The 16,957-nt window shown below is 55.5% G+C and overlaps 1 long non-coding RNA gene across 2 annotated transcripts; it reads right to left on the bottom strand.

The window, feature by feature from the left end:
• Nucleotides 1-4,764: 4,764 nt before the first annotated feature.
• LOC118527467 (uncharacterized) lies at nucleotides 4,765-12,654 on the bottom strand. 2 transcript variants are annotated; one of them, XR_013449441.1, is made up of 3 exons: nucleotides 12,553-12,654; nucleotides 11,551-11,628; nucleotides 4,765-5,827 (listed from the first exon to the last, which is right to left on the bottom strand). It is a non-coding gene; the product is annotated as an uncharacterized LOC118527467 (long non-coding RNA). The 2 variants fall into 2 exon arrangements; XR_013449442.1 differs by lacking the exon at nucleotides 12,553-12,654 and adding an exon at nucleotides 11,765-11,854.
• Between the last annotated feature and the right edge of the window lie 4,303 nt (nucleotides 12,655-16,957).

Below are 16,957 nucleotides of genomic sequence, written 5' to 3'. Positions count from 1 at the left end.
GGTTTAGGGCACTGCAGGGTCCCCTCCACCCCCTGCCAAGTACCCTCCCATTTCTCCAGGTTTTAAAGAAATATCAGCAGTTTCCAGAAAAGGGAAAAACAGTGTCACCATTGACGGTGTGACAAAGTAACACCTAATGGACATGCAATTAACTAAGTAGTGACACAGAAGTCTCCGTATTTGTTCTACGGCTCTCTAACACTGACGGTTGAGTGGCACTAGTAAACGAATGTAAGCTCTGAGCGCCATCTCCTGGAACAATCTACCACATCACACTGACCTCCCGTCATCCTCATGCCCATCCTCAATGAGGCAACTGAGCACCGAATGCCCGAGGCTACAAGGCAGGAAGGCCCCTGGGGAGGGGGGCACTGTAGGAGATGCACATCGCCTCCTGTGCCCAGGGGACTTGCGCTGATTGAGCCCCAGCCCATCTTGGAGGGTGCCCCTGGCCCTGGCCCACCGAAAGCAGGGCCCCTGTCCCTAACCTTCTTCCCCTTTATGGCCTCCTGTCTGTGTGGCCAGCACCTCTCACCGCCAGCCATCTGCTTCCTGAGCCAGAGTTTGCTTCCCAGGGATGTCCACCACCCATGGGTAGCGGGAAAGAAAAAAATGAAATTCAGGATTTCTAGTTACAAGAAATTGCATTTTTGGACTTGAGAATCCCAGGTGACCTTTGGCCTCACAGGCTGCAACACTGGGCATTCTGTATGTTGTTGGAGCCCCAGAATTGCCATAAGGGTCATGAACATGGGGCAGGGGCCCCCAGAATGTCGAGGCACCAACACGCTCTTCTTCAGCTCTTCATTTGTCAAAGGAGATGATGAGTCCCCAAGGTCCCTTCCCGATCTTGCTGTCTGACCTGAGTAATTGGGTCCCGACCCAGCATTGCCTCAAATTCCCAGGGAGCTGTCACGCAGGACCTGCCACGTGGGAGCCCTCACTGTGTGTGTGAGTGCAGGGCACTACGCACATCATCACGCTCAATCTCCACATAGCTGTCGTCTCTACAGAGGGGAGAGTGACCTGCCTGTGGTCACCCAGCTTGTCCTTAACCACGGATCTTTTCACAGGATCCCCCGTGTCCCCCAGAACCCACCACTTGAAAAGGGACTCCTGACAGTATCAGTTGGTAAATGGCTGTTATGGGCTGAATTGTGTCCTCACCAAATTAATCTGTGGATGCCCTAATCCCCTAGTACCTCAGAATGTGACTATATGGAGATGGGGTCTTTAAAGAGATAATAAAATTAAATGAGGTCACTAGGGTGGGCCCTGTTCCAATATGACTGGTGTCCTTAAACAGGGGATAAGGACACGGACACACACAAAGTAGAAGCCTGTGAAGGCGCAGGAGGAGATGGCTGTTTACCAACCAAGGAGAGAGGCCTCAGCAAGAAGGAGACCTGCAGACACCTTGATCTTGGACTTCTAGCCTCCAGAATTGTAAGAAAATGAATTTCTGCTATTTAAGCCGCCGAGTCTCTGGCACCTTGTTATGGCAGCCCGTGCAAACACAGTACTGCTGGATGGAGACGCACTGCGCGTCCCGTCTGCGGCTAACTGAGCTCAGACTGCACGTGAGAGACCGGACTTCTCCGTCTCCCCACACTGCGCAAGCCCAGCCCCCCTCCCCCAGCTGGCACAGGCCCAGGCTGTAGGTCAGAGGCAGCAGGAAGGCGTGGGACCCTAAGAGAAGGGGCAGGAGCCGGGGGCAGGTGAGAGCGGACCCCGAGGGGCTCTTACTTGCTCACACGGCTCAGCTTCTTGGGGCATCAGGAAGACAAAGAAAGTGGGAGAAAGGATGTAGGGCAACGAGGGCGCCACTCATTGAGGGACAGATGGATCAGGCTGCCCAGCATGTGGCAGACAACGTTGGAAGCACCTGCTCAGCCCATGGTCACACCCTCCACCCTGCTCCCACACCCGGTGCTGGGCCTCACAGCAGCCGTGTGCCCACATGCACATCCTTCCCGCATCCACGTGACACTGGAGAGCAGCCAGTCAACCTGAGCAGAGGACCGGCAACTGGGGACTGTGGCCGTCGGGCAGCTAAGTGCACAGGGAGGTGGAGACGGGGGCAAGAGCGCTGGAGGGACAGAGACCGGAGACCACAAGGCCCAGAGGAGGCCACGTTTGCAGGAGAGCCCGAGAGAGAAGGCATTGTTCCCACGGGCTTTCCAGGGTCTGCTCCCGCCGGGGCCTGGCTGCCTCTCTGACCACAGGTCCGGACCCGCAGCTGTTGTTGCTCTGTTCGGCTGCTCTCTGGTGTGCGGTCAGGCTGTGGTCTCCTGCAGGCAGGGCCCTTATGGCAGGATGCCTCCAACTTTTCCATGGAAATTCCTCGATTGACAGGGGATGTGAACAAGCAGAGGGCACACTCTGAAGTGGTCTGTGAAATTTTTGTGAGCTTTGTGGTTCATCTGAAAGATTCACAATTTCACACTAGAATTCTTCATATTGAAGAGTGTAGATGTCATATGCTCTGAGGGCTCCTCCTCCTCCAGCATTGGGCCAAAGCCCTGTCCTGCAGGAGGCCCTGCATGGCTGTCCCCAAGCCACCCAGTGCCACACTTCTGTCCTGGTGGCGCTGGCAAGGCTGGGTCCCTGGGCCCATCACCACCCAGCCTCCCCTCTGGCAGGTGGCAATGGCCCCAGACCTTTGTCCTCACTCCTTGTCCACTCTACCCCCTCTCTCTGAGACACTAAGCACCGCCCCTCAGGAGCTGCTGCCTTGACACAAGGTGGAAGACAGATGGACCTCAGACCACTTGTTTCCCACTGCAAACAGTCAGGCTGTACCAAGGGCCTGGAGACCTGCTTGGAGTGTGGAATGGGAAACAGGGAGAGCGAGGGAACTGAGTGGACGTTTCTGTAGACTACCTTACCACGGGAGCAGATCGCCGAGCACAGCACAGCGAGAAGCACCGGGCAGTGCTTGAGAAATAAAGTTTCCTTCTGCCACCCTGACCGCCTTGACATCCCGGGCCCGCTGCACGGACAAGGACAGGGGAGGAGTTGTTACGTGTGCACCCTCCCACATGGAGGCGGGCATGTGTGCGCCGCGGCTTGCACGCTCATGAAGGAGGTCTGTGGCTGAGCCGGGTGGGGTCTGAGGGAGGCTCCTGGCTTCCAGAAGCACACGCTTTGGCCCAGGCTCAGAGGTCCACTCTGTGTCTACAGGGGCCACTTCACGTGACACCAAGAGGCACTCAGAAAATGTCTAAGGTAAGGAGTAAGCATTGCCCAGTATATTCCCCCTTGTACACGTTTCAGCTCGGGACAGATCAGATGTCAAGACTTATTTTCTAAAAATGTCCTACCCTGCCCAAAAACCTCGGGCAGGAGGTGGAGACAGGTGACCTGCAAGTCAGCTGCCAGTGGTGGGCTATGCCCCTTTCCCCTTTGAGAAGGCGAGGAGCCCCCGCTTGATGACAAGCCAGAAGATCTGCTGAGCTGGAACCTGGGACGACAGGGCGGGAGTGTGGGCCCGGGAAGGGGACTCCAAAGAGACTCCCTTTTCCTGCTGCCTCCTGATACTCTCAGCACCGGAAGCAAGGCAAGGGTCAGTGGCTGCGGGGGGCCAGGGGCAGGCCAGTGTTCCTCTCAGATGTCCATGCCTACTTCCCTCCTCCGCTCAGGCATGAGGAAGGAGTGATGAGCCCTACTTCATACTGGCTAAGAGTAAGAAGGCTCTCAGCGTCCGGTAACGAACAGGCATGTTGGTTTCAGTCAGGACGATACCCTTCTCCACAGGGTCACAGAGGCTCTGAGACGGGCGCCACCTTACGGTTCTACATGGATATAACGGCGGAGCACGGAGCTAGTTTCAGAAAAGTGTCCTTGGACCTCTCAGGCCGGGGTCATGCTTTCACCAGTTACAGACAAAATACTCCACTTCTCGAGAAGAGATGAAATCTCTCTATACACTTTCATGTTGTTTTAACTCCCTTTATGTCCAATAAAAAAATGTTTCACACACTTTTCTTGGTATCATGAGTACAATAGACATTCTTTTCCCAATCCTCAAAAGACTGACAGTCGAGGCAGCTTTTTAAAGCTGGATGCGGCGGCTCTTGGCTCATTTGTGCATGACCCGTAGGCACCAGCAGCTCAGTGAAGAACCAGTGGAACTCATCCCACACTGCACAGGCATCTGTGACCTACCTGTCTGGACCCTTCCCCACGGGGCCGCACAGGGGCGGGGCCACCTGCTAGCCAGGCGTCTGGCGCCCCTCCTTACCACGTTCTGTGTTTACACCGCCCGTGATTTTCACTCTTGTAACACCAGAGCGAACCAAAACACTGACTAGGGCCTCACATTCCATGAGGGACGTCATGGAGCAGTTGCTTGTTCTCTTTCAAGCACCTATATAGTTGCTCTGGTACGGGTCGCGGAACGGGGCCCCACTGGAACTACCAAGTCCCGTGCCACAGGGTTAAGCCTCCTCTTCTACTTCCTCCATTTTGAGTTGGCTTATTTCTCTGAGACACCGTGTGCCTGGCATTTTGTGCCAGGAAAAGCCCTATTATAAACAGCTTAGCAGACGGTTGTGCTGGTGGACGTGCAAAGGGCCCACGATGGGGCAGGAGATGTTCTCTCTCACGGCTCCCATCCTGGCTGGTGGCGGGACACAGATCTGGGCCCCAAGCCGTGACGGGACGGGGAGGTGGGGAAGCGGTCCACGAGAAAGAGCAGCTCCAGATACAAATGCTTTGGAGAGTTACACTGCAAACAGTCTCCACATACATACACACAAGCCATGCCAGGAAAACCTTTTATTTTTTTTAAAAAATGATGGTCATCGATAACCAGCCACTTTAATCCATACAGATTAAAAACCCAAACCTGACATATTTTCCCTATGTTTGTCTTACAGAAATTCCACCGAAAAGCATAATTATGACATTCAAGGATATGAGCATGAAGGCGGAGAGGACTTTAATTTCCTATCAGCATGGGTTGGAGATGACTGGTTATGTCCTGCCAACAGCTAACGGCAAATAAGGGAGGGTTTACGTTCTCGAGGGAAATGGAGAGGCTCCTCTAAAGTTCTTCTGGGCTTAGGGACCATTTGGGGTGTCTGGAAAGAGAAGTTGCCCTGGCAGCTTGGTGAGCTTTAGGGGTGTTTGCCTCTTTCTAGGACACATTCAAAAGGTGGGTAGCCAAACTATGAAAACCAAGAACGTGGAGTGAAGGAGGGGAGAAACTCTATCTAGTCTTTCTCTCTGCATGAAGTTAGGGAACGAGACACAGCATCATATCCATATTTCAGAGACATTTGGGACTTTTTTCAAGGAGCAGAATTTGGCCAAAACCCCAGGCGTCGCAGCCCTTGGTGACAGATGAAGAGCAGGCTGTGGGGAGTGGGAGGCTTCCGTGTCTGCATCCCCAGGACACCAGGGTGCTTTGTCCTGGCAGGAGCAGTATGGACTGTATGTCTCACACGGTGGAGCGATGTTCTCCAGGTAACAACCTCGCTTGCTGATCAGCAACAGATTCCAACTCCTCTGACTGTAAACCAAGACTCGATACATATGTCTAATTCAGTGCACAAAGGGCTGTTAATAATCTTGGGGTTTTGGTGCGTTAGAGGCTGGGCTAAGGGGGCGTGAGTGACAAAGTGGTTCCACAGACCGCTCGGGCAGGGGGAGAGATCAGCGGCAGCATTCTGGAGGGGATCTGGGAGCACATGGGTGAGGGGTGTTGGTACCGTGAGCAGCAGTTGTTGACGGGGAGGCATGTCTGGGTGGGTGGAAGGCAGATCTTTGGGCAGCAGGGCAACTGCCTGCAGGGGGACTTCACTAGGGTGTTGAAGAACCGACCCTGTAGGGAAGAGAAGAGAGAGACGGTAGCTGAGGAGACACTGGAGCAGAAAGCTATGGTTTCTCCAGCTGCTGGGCCTGCCGAACAGCTTGTTTACTTAAGCCCGTGCTTTTCCTGTTGCCCAGAACCCAACTGATCCCCCTGCTGGATCTGTGGGGGCCTGCTGGTCTCCAGAAAGCCCCTTCAGTCCCCACAGGTGCTCCATGTAGTGGGCAGACTTGGGGCTTCCGTGAACCTGTCATTCATTCATTCAGAGGGTTACCTTGAGTTCCTGTGAGTCAAAAAGGGAGCCGACTGCTGCTTTCTCTTACTGAGACTGTCATCATCATCACTCTAATTTTAAAAATCCTTACGAACCCCTTAGAATGATCTTGGTTTTTCCCTCCTAATGTAGCCACATTAGAAAAACAACATACCTAAAACTCCTAAGACCCCTTGGATTTCTAAGTATGTTCTTAACGAACCTGGGACACCTGGAGCCTGACCTTGTCCTTTTTCACACCCACAAGGATGTGGAGCCAATGAAACTTTCGGGAAATACACACTTGGGGACCTGCACTCCTCTGTGCAGAGTGGAGCCGAGCCCAGAGATGGGCAAGGATTCCTCTCAGTGACTTTCCCTGGTGGGAAAGTTTACTTTGTAAACTGTCACTTTGTAGGCCACATTCTATGTAACATCACCTTAGTGTCCATCAAGTTAATATTTTATCTTTCATAGATAAGTATTTTTGCTTTCCCTGATCATAAAAGTAACACTTTCCCATTGCAGAGAACCCAGACAATACAGACAAACATGCATGAGGAAATAGAAGTTGCTTGTTTCCAACCACCCATGATGACCACTCTGAATAGAATCTTGAACTCTCTGCGTATAGCAAGTTCTTTGATCATTTATTTAGCAATCCCTTTTATGATCTCTACTCCCTAGCTGGCCATTCTCACCTCCAGACCCATAGCCCAGGCATGCGTTCTGCGGCCACCTTCCAGCTGGCTACCCACATTATCCCTGCTCACTTTCCCCGCCTCCTTCTCCCCAGGTCTTCCCAGCCTCCAGGTCACCAGGCCCAGCCTCAGGATCTACTCGGCCAAGGTCAGACCCTCTCCTGAGCCACCTGTGTCTCTGGCCACCTGTCCATTCTCACCTTCCTGTGCACCCACGGACCATCCAGGCCCTCAGGCTCCCTTTTAGGCCTACTCGACTGTGTCGGTTCCCCTGGTCACCTGGCTTGGCACTATCCTAGTCCAGGCTGCACAGGATCATCTCTGAGGAGAGGACCCCCCAGCTCCCACTGTGACCTGTGCCTCCCACTGCCAGGTGTGCGTGCCAGCACCAGGCTCCTGGCGTAGTGCCAAGCTGCCCTGCACGGACCCAGGCAACCCGGAGCTGTGCCCTCTACGCTCCTGAACTCCAGAGCTGTGCCCCCCCAACCCCCCGCCTCTCCTTTTCACACATCCAGACCCACCCATTCTCAAATGCCACCTTTGTCACATCACATTCCCGAGCTGAATTCCAACACTGCAGTGCATCTCTTCTCAACACTGTGGTCAGTTTGTCTCGGGCCCATGGGCAGGGCCTCGGTCATCTGGCAGGACCCTCACCATCCCTGCCCCAGGATCACATCAAAAACTCCTAAACTATTCTTAACTGTTTTTTTTTGTGTGTGTGCGTGTGTGTGTATTTGTGCGTGAACTTAAAAATCAGTTTTCCCTAAACATGTTCGTTACAATTCCTCTAAAGGAGAACTAAGCCCATGAGTTCCTCTGGGAAGAGCTGACAATGGGGTCTAGGTTTCTATGTTCTCAAATCTTCTTTCCTAGCAGGGGTACAGGTTTGTGGTTCCATCACAGGTCGGTACACTTGTGTAGTACAGGTGCATGGATGTGTTGCTTTCGAGAATAGACTGGAATCTTTTATCTTTATTTCTAGTTTCTTTATTTCTGCTTATTTACTCCAGAACGCGAATAGATTATTCCAGACCTAGCAGCTGCTGTGGGAGCCCTCTGATTTGGTCAAGAGATGACTGTGGGGCACATGTGCTGAGGCCCATCCTCCCCCCAGTGCCTGAGCCTGTCCCTGGGAGCTGCAGGCCGGGTCTGCCAGGGGCGGCTGGGAGGAGCGAGGGGTCCCATGTGGTGGGGGACCCTGGAGGGAAACAGAGACCCTGAATCTGTGGTGCAAGTGTCAAGGGGTGAGTGGGGGGGGGTCCTGGGGGCTGAGGGGGATCTCCTTCCTCTCTGCCTTCCTACTATTTGATGATCGAAGCCAGTGACCAATGCCTTCCTCCATCAGCTCCAGGCTGCCCAGTGAAGGGACTAACCTTGAACCTGCTGGCCAGTGGCGGCTCGCTAGCCCTAATCTCCGGTGCTTTGCAGCCTTTGCTCCATTACTGCATTTCCTGCTGCTTCATGAGGAATGTGTACGTGTGTGCGCATGTCCTTGCCCGTGCTTGGGCATGCCTCTGTGTGTGTGTGTGTGAGAGAAAGATTGTGTGAGTTCTGGGTCGGGGGGAGGGAGGGTTGCAGAACACTGGGGAGCCAGCTGCCGTCATAATCCCAGAGTTATCATCTGAGACCTTCCCAAAGTTCACTGGCTTGATAGTCGGCTGTCAAATTCAGCCTTCCTGGAGGAGTGAAGCCGTGTCCCAGCTTTGTCACACACCCCTCCCTGGTGGCGCTCCCTCTATAGGTAGGGTCAAAGGCTCAGGAGCTCCGTGACCATGAATGTATCATAAGGCCCATCTGTATCCAGCTCTAATTGTTCTCTGGAGAAACCCTTTCCCAGCAAACATGCCCGAGGTCTGTAATCAGTGTATTAGGAAAGTAAGATGTTGACATTCACAACTGTTTGCACGTCTAACCCACTGCACTGTGAACAGAAATACATTCCACATGTTTCCCTATCACCCTGACAGTATGGTACACGGGTCAGAGCATGGACTTGGATGTGAGCCTCCCCCGGGGTCATTCACTGCCCTGCCATACCCCTCCACAACCCTGTCACATTGAGTCCATCACTAAATTCAGAGGCTCAGTTCCCACAGCTGTGACATGCAGAGACGTGACCACCTTGCAGGATAGAGAGGCGGTCATATGGCAGCGAGGCACTGGGCTTTCGGTGCTGGCCCTAGAGCTTCACACCTAGGCCAGTCTGGGCAGGTGACTTAACTGTGTGGCTTTGGCTTTTTCCCCCATGGAGGTGTTAGTTGTATAAAGCCTTTAGGACAGTGTCTGGCTGTCTGGGGGCTCTGTGTAAATGACAGGTGCCGTCTCTGGTGAGGTGGCTGTGAAAAGGAAAGGAGCTGCTGTGCACAGAGCCTCTCGAGGGGGACACGCAGATTACACGCACTGGGACACAGTTCTCGGACTGTGGGCAGCACCTGCAGTGGGGGAAGGTAAGGTGGCCTGATTTTCCTGGCAGATCTAGCAGTACCACCATCTGTGAACTAGTGGGCTGCCCTGGGATAAGGCAACAAAGGAAGAGACTCAGGATCTCAGAGGGGAGCCAGGGTTTGGCTCAAGATTAAGAAACTAGACTGAGTCTTGCCGTGTCATTTTGTATATGTGTATAGGGAGAGCCAGTCTAGAAGGGAACGTTTTTAGAAAAAGTCCTCTGGGGATTTAAAGGCGGCGGGAGGGTGTGCACAGAGTCGCAGTCATTTTACAAACATTTAAAGTATCTGCTTTCCTACATGGAAGCACCAGGCCACGCCCATTACTGACCCCAAGCAGCCTGGGCTGGAGGTCTGGGGCTGCACACTCAGGACTGGGCTTGGGACCGAGTTGGTGTGCAGAGACGCAGGTCCCAGTGACACTCAGACCCTTTGGTTCCTGGTTGACTAAGGCCTGGGACCAGTGCACTGAAGGCTTAAAGAGAAGGTGCCAGAACCCTGCACCTGCTGCAGTCCTGGGGGCCCAGCAACACTCGGGACTCCAGGCGGATGGATGGAGGGACAAAGTCAGATGGGAGGGGACCGAGGAGTGGGAAGGGGGCTCCCTCCCACAGGGCCTAGTTATGGGCTCCTAGCTCTGCTCAGGATGAGCGGATTGACTTCAGACAGCCCTGGGTGCCGAACTTGCTCTCCGGGTGGCCTCCATTCCTTTCCTGACCTCTTGGACGGTTATTTGCCATCGGCACACAAACAGGGCCCCTCCTGGCTCCAGAGAGGACTGGGCCAACTCCAGAGCTGGCATGGCAGGAGCCTGGCAGAGCCGTGGGCAGCTGTAAGGGCCCCACAATGCATGAGTCTGAATTCTGCCACCCTCCCACCGGGGTCTTGGGAAAGTGACCATTTTGGAAGGTCAGTCAGCACTCTGCCCTCACCTGGATGGGTAGGACAGCCCTTTCTGGTATCCCTCCCTTGTCCTCCATCTGGTCTCAGGCCTCCCTCCATATCTCTGTCCCTCCGCCTAAGTGGGCACCGCTGGGTGGGTTCGGGGCACGGGGCTGGTGTGGTGCTCAAGTGACCATCATGGGGCTGGGCTTCTGGGAAGAGGCTCCAGGAGAATCAGATGGAGAAGGGGCTTCTGTGTGAGCATGGCTGGGACTGAGAGCCCTGTTCAGACCCAGAGTTGGGAACTCAGCTCCAGAGGAGCCCTGGCACCTCTGACACCAGACGCTGGCCCTACTGGGTGTCAGCATGCATCGGGGGTGTCACCTCAGCAGTGTCCCGAGCCTCTCAGGCCTGCCCAGGCCTCCTAAATGCTCACCTGGCAGCGAGGGAGAGCCATGCTCGCCTGATCCAAAGAAGTGACTGATGCAGCCCTCCCTGGAGCTACTGGGGACTACAATGTCTTCCAGGCACCTGGGCCAGTCTGAGCAAAAGGTCTGAGTACTGGGAAGCCAGGTGAGCCAGGAGCATGCTCTTCGTGGGCCCTAGGTCCGAACCCTGTGGTGGTCTGTGGGGGTAACCATCATGAGATCTCGATGCTGACCTGACAGGGGGCAGGGCAGTGAGGAGGGCGGAGCCACGCCCCGGGGTTCAAGTCCAGCTCTGCCACTCCCAGGCTTTGTGACCTGGGGCAAGTCATTAGACCTCTCTGTGCCTTAGCTCCCCTCTTGGTAAGACAGGCATATTAGTAGTACTTGCACATAGAGTTACTCGCAGGAGTAAATAGTGGAAATATGGAAACTTCTTAGACTGGCAGCTGGCCCACAGGAGGAGCTCTATAACATGGAGCCGTCACTGCTATTCAGTTCCATGGAGGACGCCTGTAACAAGCTGGCTTCTCCCTATGGTCACAGGCAATGACATAAGGAGGGACTCTACTACCTGGTACAAGCAGTCAGTGTTGGCCAACAACATGCTCTCCACCATGCTCTCCACCAGTCCTGGCATAAGAGTGAGCCGCACAGGAGAGTCTCAGTGGATGAGGGCAGCCAGCAGACCCCCCGGCGGGGGGGGGCGCTCAATAGGGAGGGATGATGGATAGGGGCCAGGAGAACTCTCTGGCTGGCCTCCCTCTACAGCTTCTTTGACTTAAGTTTGGAGGCCCTGGGTCATAAGAAAGTTTCCTGTTATTCTGGAGAGGATATGCATGAAAATGCAGGCATCATGCCCAGAGTCAGCCTGGGAGGCTCACGAGCACCACCTCTCCATGTCTTGGCATCCTCCCTGGCAGATGCCTAGACACAATCCCCGACCCACAGTCCCTGAGTGCAACTGTCAAGGGCAAAGAGCAAAGGCCTCCTTCCCCATGGGGAGCATCCCTGTGCCCCTGCTTACCTTGTTCCTAGGCTGACACCACATCAACGGCAGCTGATTGCAGGTTTGAACAAAGTCACACAGGGTGTCCAGTTTGCCCTGAAAAGCAGAAGTGGCCATGAGGAAGCTCTAGGCATGGTGGTCACCTCGAGAGGGGTAGAGTCCTCTCTGGCTTGAGATGGTCCCAGAGGGCTCTGTCCCCAAGAACACACTGAGGCAGCACTGCAGCCTCTACCTGGGGCAGGGGCCTGGTGGCCTTGTGGTTTGAGGGCAGGAGTGTCACTGCAGATTGCTTTGGAATCTGGAACATGTCTTCCTCTTGATGTGCTGCCTGGGGCCTCCTCATCCCTGCCCTCACACCACCCCCTGCAGGGTTGGGAGCTCCCTCCCTGGGTGGGGCCCAGTGCATCCTGGGGTAAGGACATTTCCTTCAGGCCTCCTCCTCCATGAGGCCCTGGTCCCTCCATGTCACTGGGCCCCAAGGACAATGGAGTTAGCTCAGTCCCTCACTCTGCTGAGCGGACTCGTGCAAGGCTCGCAGGAGCCACGGGCGTTTCTGGATACTTTTAATAGTGAACAAACCTTGCTCAGAATTTTCCTGTAGAAAATGTTGTTTCTGACCCACAGGAGCCTGCTTATGATTGAGCTTGTGTTTGCTCATGCACCTGCTGGCGGGTGAGACTGAAGCCATTGCTGGAGCCGCTGACAAGCTCTGAGAGAGCCCGGGACCGGCAGGCTGTAGCCAGCCACCAGCTTCTGCAAACCTGGGCCTGTGCCAAGGGGGAGACCCTAGTGCTGGGCCCCGCGTGGTGGTGGTGGCAGGAGCCCTCACTTTTTGTTCTCTCCTGGGCCCGGGGATCGGGATGCCCTCTGCTTTTTCTCTAGGGCCAAGGGATCAATGTCGCTTTCCATAAACGTCATCTCCCTGAATGCCACGGTTCATATGGTCCATGAACGGGCTGCTCCCTTTTCTTCCTCAGCCCAGCCTGGAGGTCACAGCACCCTCCCCAATGCGCCTCTCACCTCTATCCGTCTTATCCCGCCATCTTGGCACCCACAGGGGATAATCATTGTTGGGCATGGCTGTATGCATTTCCTCACTGGCTCCTAGGAAGAGAAAGCAAAGTTTGCTCCTCCGTCTGGCAGCTCCTTGGTGCAGACACATGACATCTATTGCTCCAGCACCCGTCAAGCACTGGCCACTCAAAAAGGCACAAGGGAGTTTTCAAGGACAAATGAGGAGCACCCTGCACCATGACAGTGTTCTCCATGTGAAAACAAGCAAACTCCTTTGGTTTGCAGAAATGGCTTTACTGGCTCTTAATGGAGAAGCCCGGTCTTGGGGCTGCGCAGTGTACAGGAGGGCCGTCCGCGTGGGAGCATTTGCAGGGGACAGGGCTGCACTCACCTGACCCTGGCAGATCCATTCTCAGCAGGTGGCACTGCACCTAGTCCCTGCACAGCCCCGGGCAGTGAGGCCTGTTTCCTACCAGCCCTCAGGCTCAGGTGCCCCTGTTCAGGACACTGTGTCCCCACTATAACTCCTTCTTCCGGGACTTGGCTTGGGCCCCCACCCTGGGGGATCCACAGCCTGCTCCCCTGACCCTGGCTCTCTGTGTTCATCTAGGCTGGGCCTGCCTCACAGCTCAATGCCAGGCAAGACACCCTCCAACATCCCCAGCTCCAGCCAAGCCCCTGGCCCTGCCAGGGGACCGGGATGGAGATCAATGATATGCAGCCCAACATACATCAGAGCCTGGGCAGAGGACCAAATTTTGAAATCTAAGGCTCCTTTTCTAAAAGTTCACCTGAGTCTCTCAAACAGTCCTCTGGAAATTGACCCAAAGTCCCTATATTTTAATAAGGATCAGAGCACTTGCTGAAACAGGCTACCTCAAGTTGCTAATTCGGTGGCAAAGGCCCTGGATCAGCAGAGCTGCATACTTGGGAAGGGTGTTTTGAGTCCCAAGTCCTCCCGAGTCCCCTCCCTGTCCCTCGGTTACCCTCTTCTTTCTGCCAGCTAGTTGGGAGGTGCTGGGGCCGGGAGTACAAACATCCCATAGGCAACAGGGGCCCTTTTGTGTGAAGTTCAATGTGGGCATTGGGCATGCTGACCACATCAGGACCAAAATCATGACTTACCCTTTGTATTATGTGCACTGGTGGTGGCTCCTTGTTAGTCTAGAATGTTAAAGAGACATGAACACGGGCTAGAGTGGCATGGAGGTTGCAGGCTCCACCATGCAGACAGGAGGGGACCCTACTCAGCAGCAGCTGGACAGAACATGGGCTTTGGGTGTCAATCTACCAGCCCACTGCCCATGGGTCTCTGCCCAACCAGCTGCACCACCCTGAGCCCCAGGCTCCTGGGTTATCAAAGGGGATCGGACCTCCCTGGAGGGTGCACTGGGAGACAGCCGGACTAGGCTGCCTGGTCCCCGGCAGAGGCACCCCAGCTGGTAGTGTTCGTCAGCAGCCCTTCCATCACACGAAGACAGGAAAACTCGCCCCACTTCCCCTCCTCCTACCCCTTACCTCCCAAGTCCCCGCAGCCCTCTCTGGCCCCTCCTGTGCGATGGCAGCGCCCACCCCTACTTTCTGTCCTCATAGCTCCCCCTCCGCAGCAATGGGACCTGCTTGTGTCCTGCAGCTTTGCTCTGTCCTTTCCTACCTCTGCCGTCTCCTCTTCCTTCACCAGCTCTGGCCGGGGCCCTTGCAAACCCGGCAGCCGGTGCATCTGCCCTCCTGCCTCCCCCGGGGCCAGTGTCTGTCCTTTGCTAGGGCTCTCCTTGCTACACCCTATGAAGGTGACATTTTACCCTCCACCTCCAGGTACGAATCCAGACCAGACACCAGACTGTGAGCTCCTGAGGGCAAGGCTGGTGGCAGCTCCATTCCTGTCCCTCTGTGGCCAGCATGGGGCCCAGCATGCCCTGGCCCTGCGTAATGGCTGAGGAAGGAAGGCCGGACCCACAGGACGAGGGCAGAGATCCTTGTTGGTGTCCAAGGCTCAGCTGCCCCAGAGGTCAGGGATCCTCCCAGCCGGCAGGATTCTCCCTTGGAGCCCTCAGTGTCTCCTGCAGGGCCCTCCTTCCCTCAGCACCAGAGGCCTCTTCTGGTGTTGGTCTCCCTGAGTCTTCCAGAAGCCTGGCAGTTGTGTGGCCTCCCTGGTGGCTTCTCCCCAGCGGCCAGGGCAGCTCTTAGGTCACCTCTAGAGACATGTGTGAGGCAGGTGGTCCCTCAGACACAGGCTGAGTCTCTGCCTGGGAATACAAGGCAAGCTGTGCTTCTATTTGCTCATGCAAAGACCTGGTTGCTGATGGGAACCTGCCCCCAGGCAGAATCACGGGGTGAGGTTGGGAGGCTGAATCCCTCAAGTTGTTGGCCTGGTCCCAGGAAATGGGACTATGTTCAAGCTGTTACTTACCCTTCGGCAGCAACATCGCCAGATGCACCAGAGAGTAACCAGGGTTAAGAACAGGGCTGGGAGGAGCAAAGCCAAGCAGAGAGGGTTGATATCTGGAAGATATGTTTTGCTAGGTGGCGGGGGAGGCTCGGTTGGTGGAGAAACATCTGGACCGGGAACTGGAGGCTCTTCTGGCACATTCTACAGAAAGCACAGATGTCAGAGCTGGGGTGGGCATGCATGACCTCTCACTGGGAGCACACCCTAGTACCCCACACGAGGCCTCTCCACCCCCCTGCTCCCATGGACCTCAGATTTCCCCACCTCTAGGGAGCACTGAGGGGCTGGAGGACAGGGACAGTAACCAGAGAGCCACTGTGGAGCCCTGGGCCACAGAGCACACACTAGCCCTGCTCACAGGCTCTGACCTAGAGCCCCGACAAGGGAGTGGAATCCCCGTGGTGGCACAAAGCCAGTGCTCACTGCATGCCTCGGCTGACATGCTGCACAGCCCTGCCCTAAGCCAAGTGGTCTGCTTTCCCAGAGGCAGGAGAAGGAGAGGGGTGAGGGTCTGTGTCCAGGAAACAAAGCAGCTGAAGGGGGAGGCAGGGTAGGGCCCATGGTGGTGTGGCTCCTCCTGAGGTCTTTCTGACATGTGTCTGCTGAGGCTGGGCTGTCAGTTGGTGGGACTCCTGGTGGGCAAATGGGTGAGTGCAGTCTGCTGATCCAGGAGTGTATGTCCGGGCACAAGCAAAGACACAGTCGGAGGACTGTCAGCACTGTTGGAACCCTCCCAGGCTGGGACTGGACAATAGGTGGTGGCAATTAGGCACAGTTGTCCCTCCTCCCAGGCAGCTGTCTTCCACATCCTGACGCTGTCGCCCATGTCATGCTGCCCTGTGCCAGGTGTCCAGGTGACACAGAGCTCTGAGGAAGGGGCACCTGGGAGCAGAACCTTCTTTCCCACCTGTCATTGAGCTGCCTGTCCCTGAGTTGAGCCCCAGGTTCTCCCCACAGCCCTGCCCGCTTCCCCACCCACTGCAGGAGAGCACCGTCCTTCAGAGGTCAGAAAGAGTTAGCAGAGAGGGCAGCTGAGGAGCGTGAGAAAGCAGCAGAGGCAGAGGGGAGGCTGATGTTCTCTGCAAAATGACAGCGGGTGTTCTTCATGTGGGCTGGGTCTCAGGGCCAGTGATGGGCATGTGTGGGTTCAGCTATACCAGCAACTGCATCCATACAGTGGAAACAAACCTGGTCCCACCCTCCAGATGCCCTGTGTCCGGGACCTGGATTTGCAGTGTTCCAGTGTCCCAGAGGTCCTGGATTCTGGCTCCTAGCACACAGCCCCCCAGCCTCTCCCAGTTGCCTAGCTGGAATGCAGGGTGGAGCCCTGAGTTCCCCACCACTAGACCTGGGCCAGGGGAGGTGGTGAGTGGGTAGGCAGGTGTCAGAGGCTCAGCACCATTTCTGGAGTCTCCTCAGAGCTTAACTGTCCCCTTTCATGTGCCTCCAATGACACTTGGTTCACACAGAGAGCAGAGCTTCTGCAGGGCCTGGACAGGTGGCTGCACCATAGGGGATCTTGTGGAAGCACTCCCAGGGCACCTCAGAAGCCTGAGTGTGGGGACAGCTTGGTGATGAAGGGCTGAGGGCCCCAAGCTGGCTATGAGAAGCTGCCCAGCTGCTTGTCTGCACGAGCCACTTGCTCAGGCCCTCGGCACTGTGTCCCCCACATCTTGCCTCCCCGGGTGTGTGCTCCTCCAGTGCAGATGCTCTGGACAGCCCAGGAGGGAGGCTGCAGCCTTACCCTGGCACTCACACAGTCCTTGCTGGTGATGTTAGCACCGTTGCTGATGAAGTTGATGCCATTATTCAGGCTAACTTCAATGAAGACCACCCTAAAGCACAGAAATTGCGGAAAGTGACCACCAGCCCAGATAGGCACAGTTCTTCCACTCGGCTCAAACCACAGCCCATGGCTCTTCTCATTGTAATGATTTGCTCATCACACCCTGGGGCCACCAG

The sequence above is a fragment of the Halichoerus grypus genome, chromosome 7 (genome assembly GCF_964656455.1).
Source record: "Halichoerus grypus chromosome 7, mHalGry1.hap1.1, whole genome shotgun sequence".
Taxonomy (NCBI): domain Eukaryota; kingdom Metazoa; phylum Chordata; class Mammalia; order Carnivora; family Phocidae; genus Halichoerus; species Halichoerus grypus.
The sequence above is the reverse complement of the archived record's forward strand: the minus strand, read 5'-3'. Positions and strand labels throughout refer to the sequence as shown.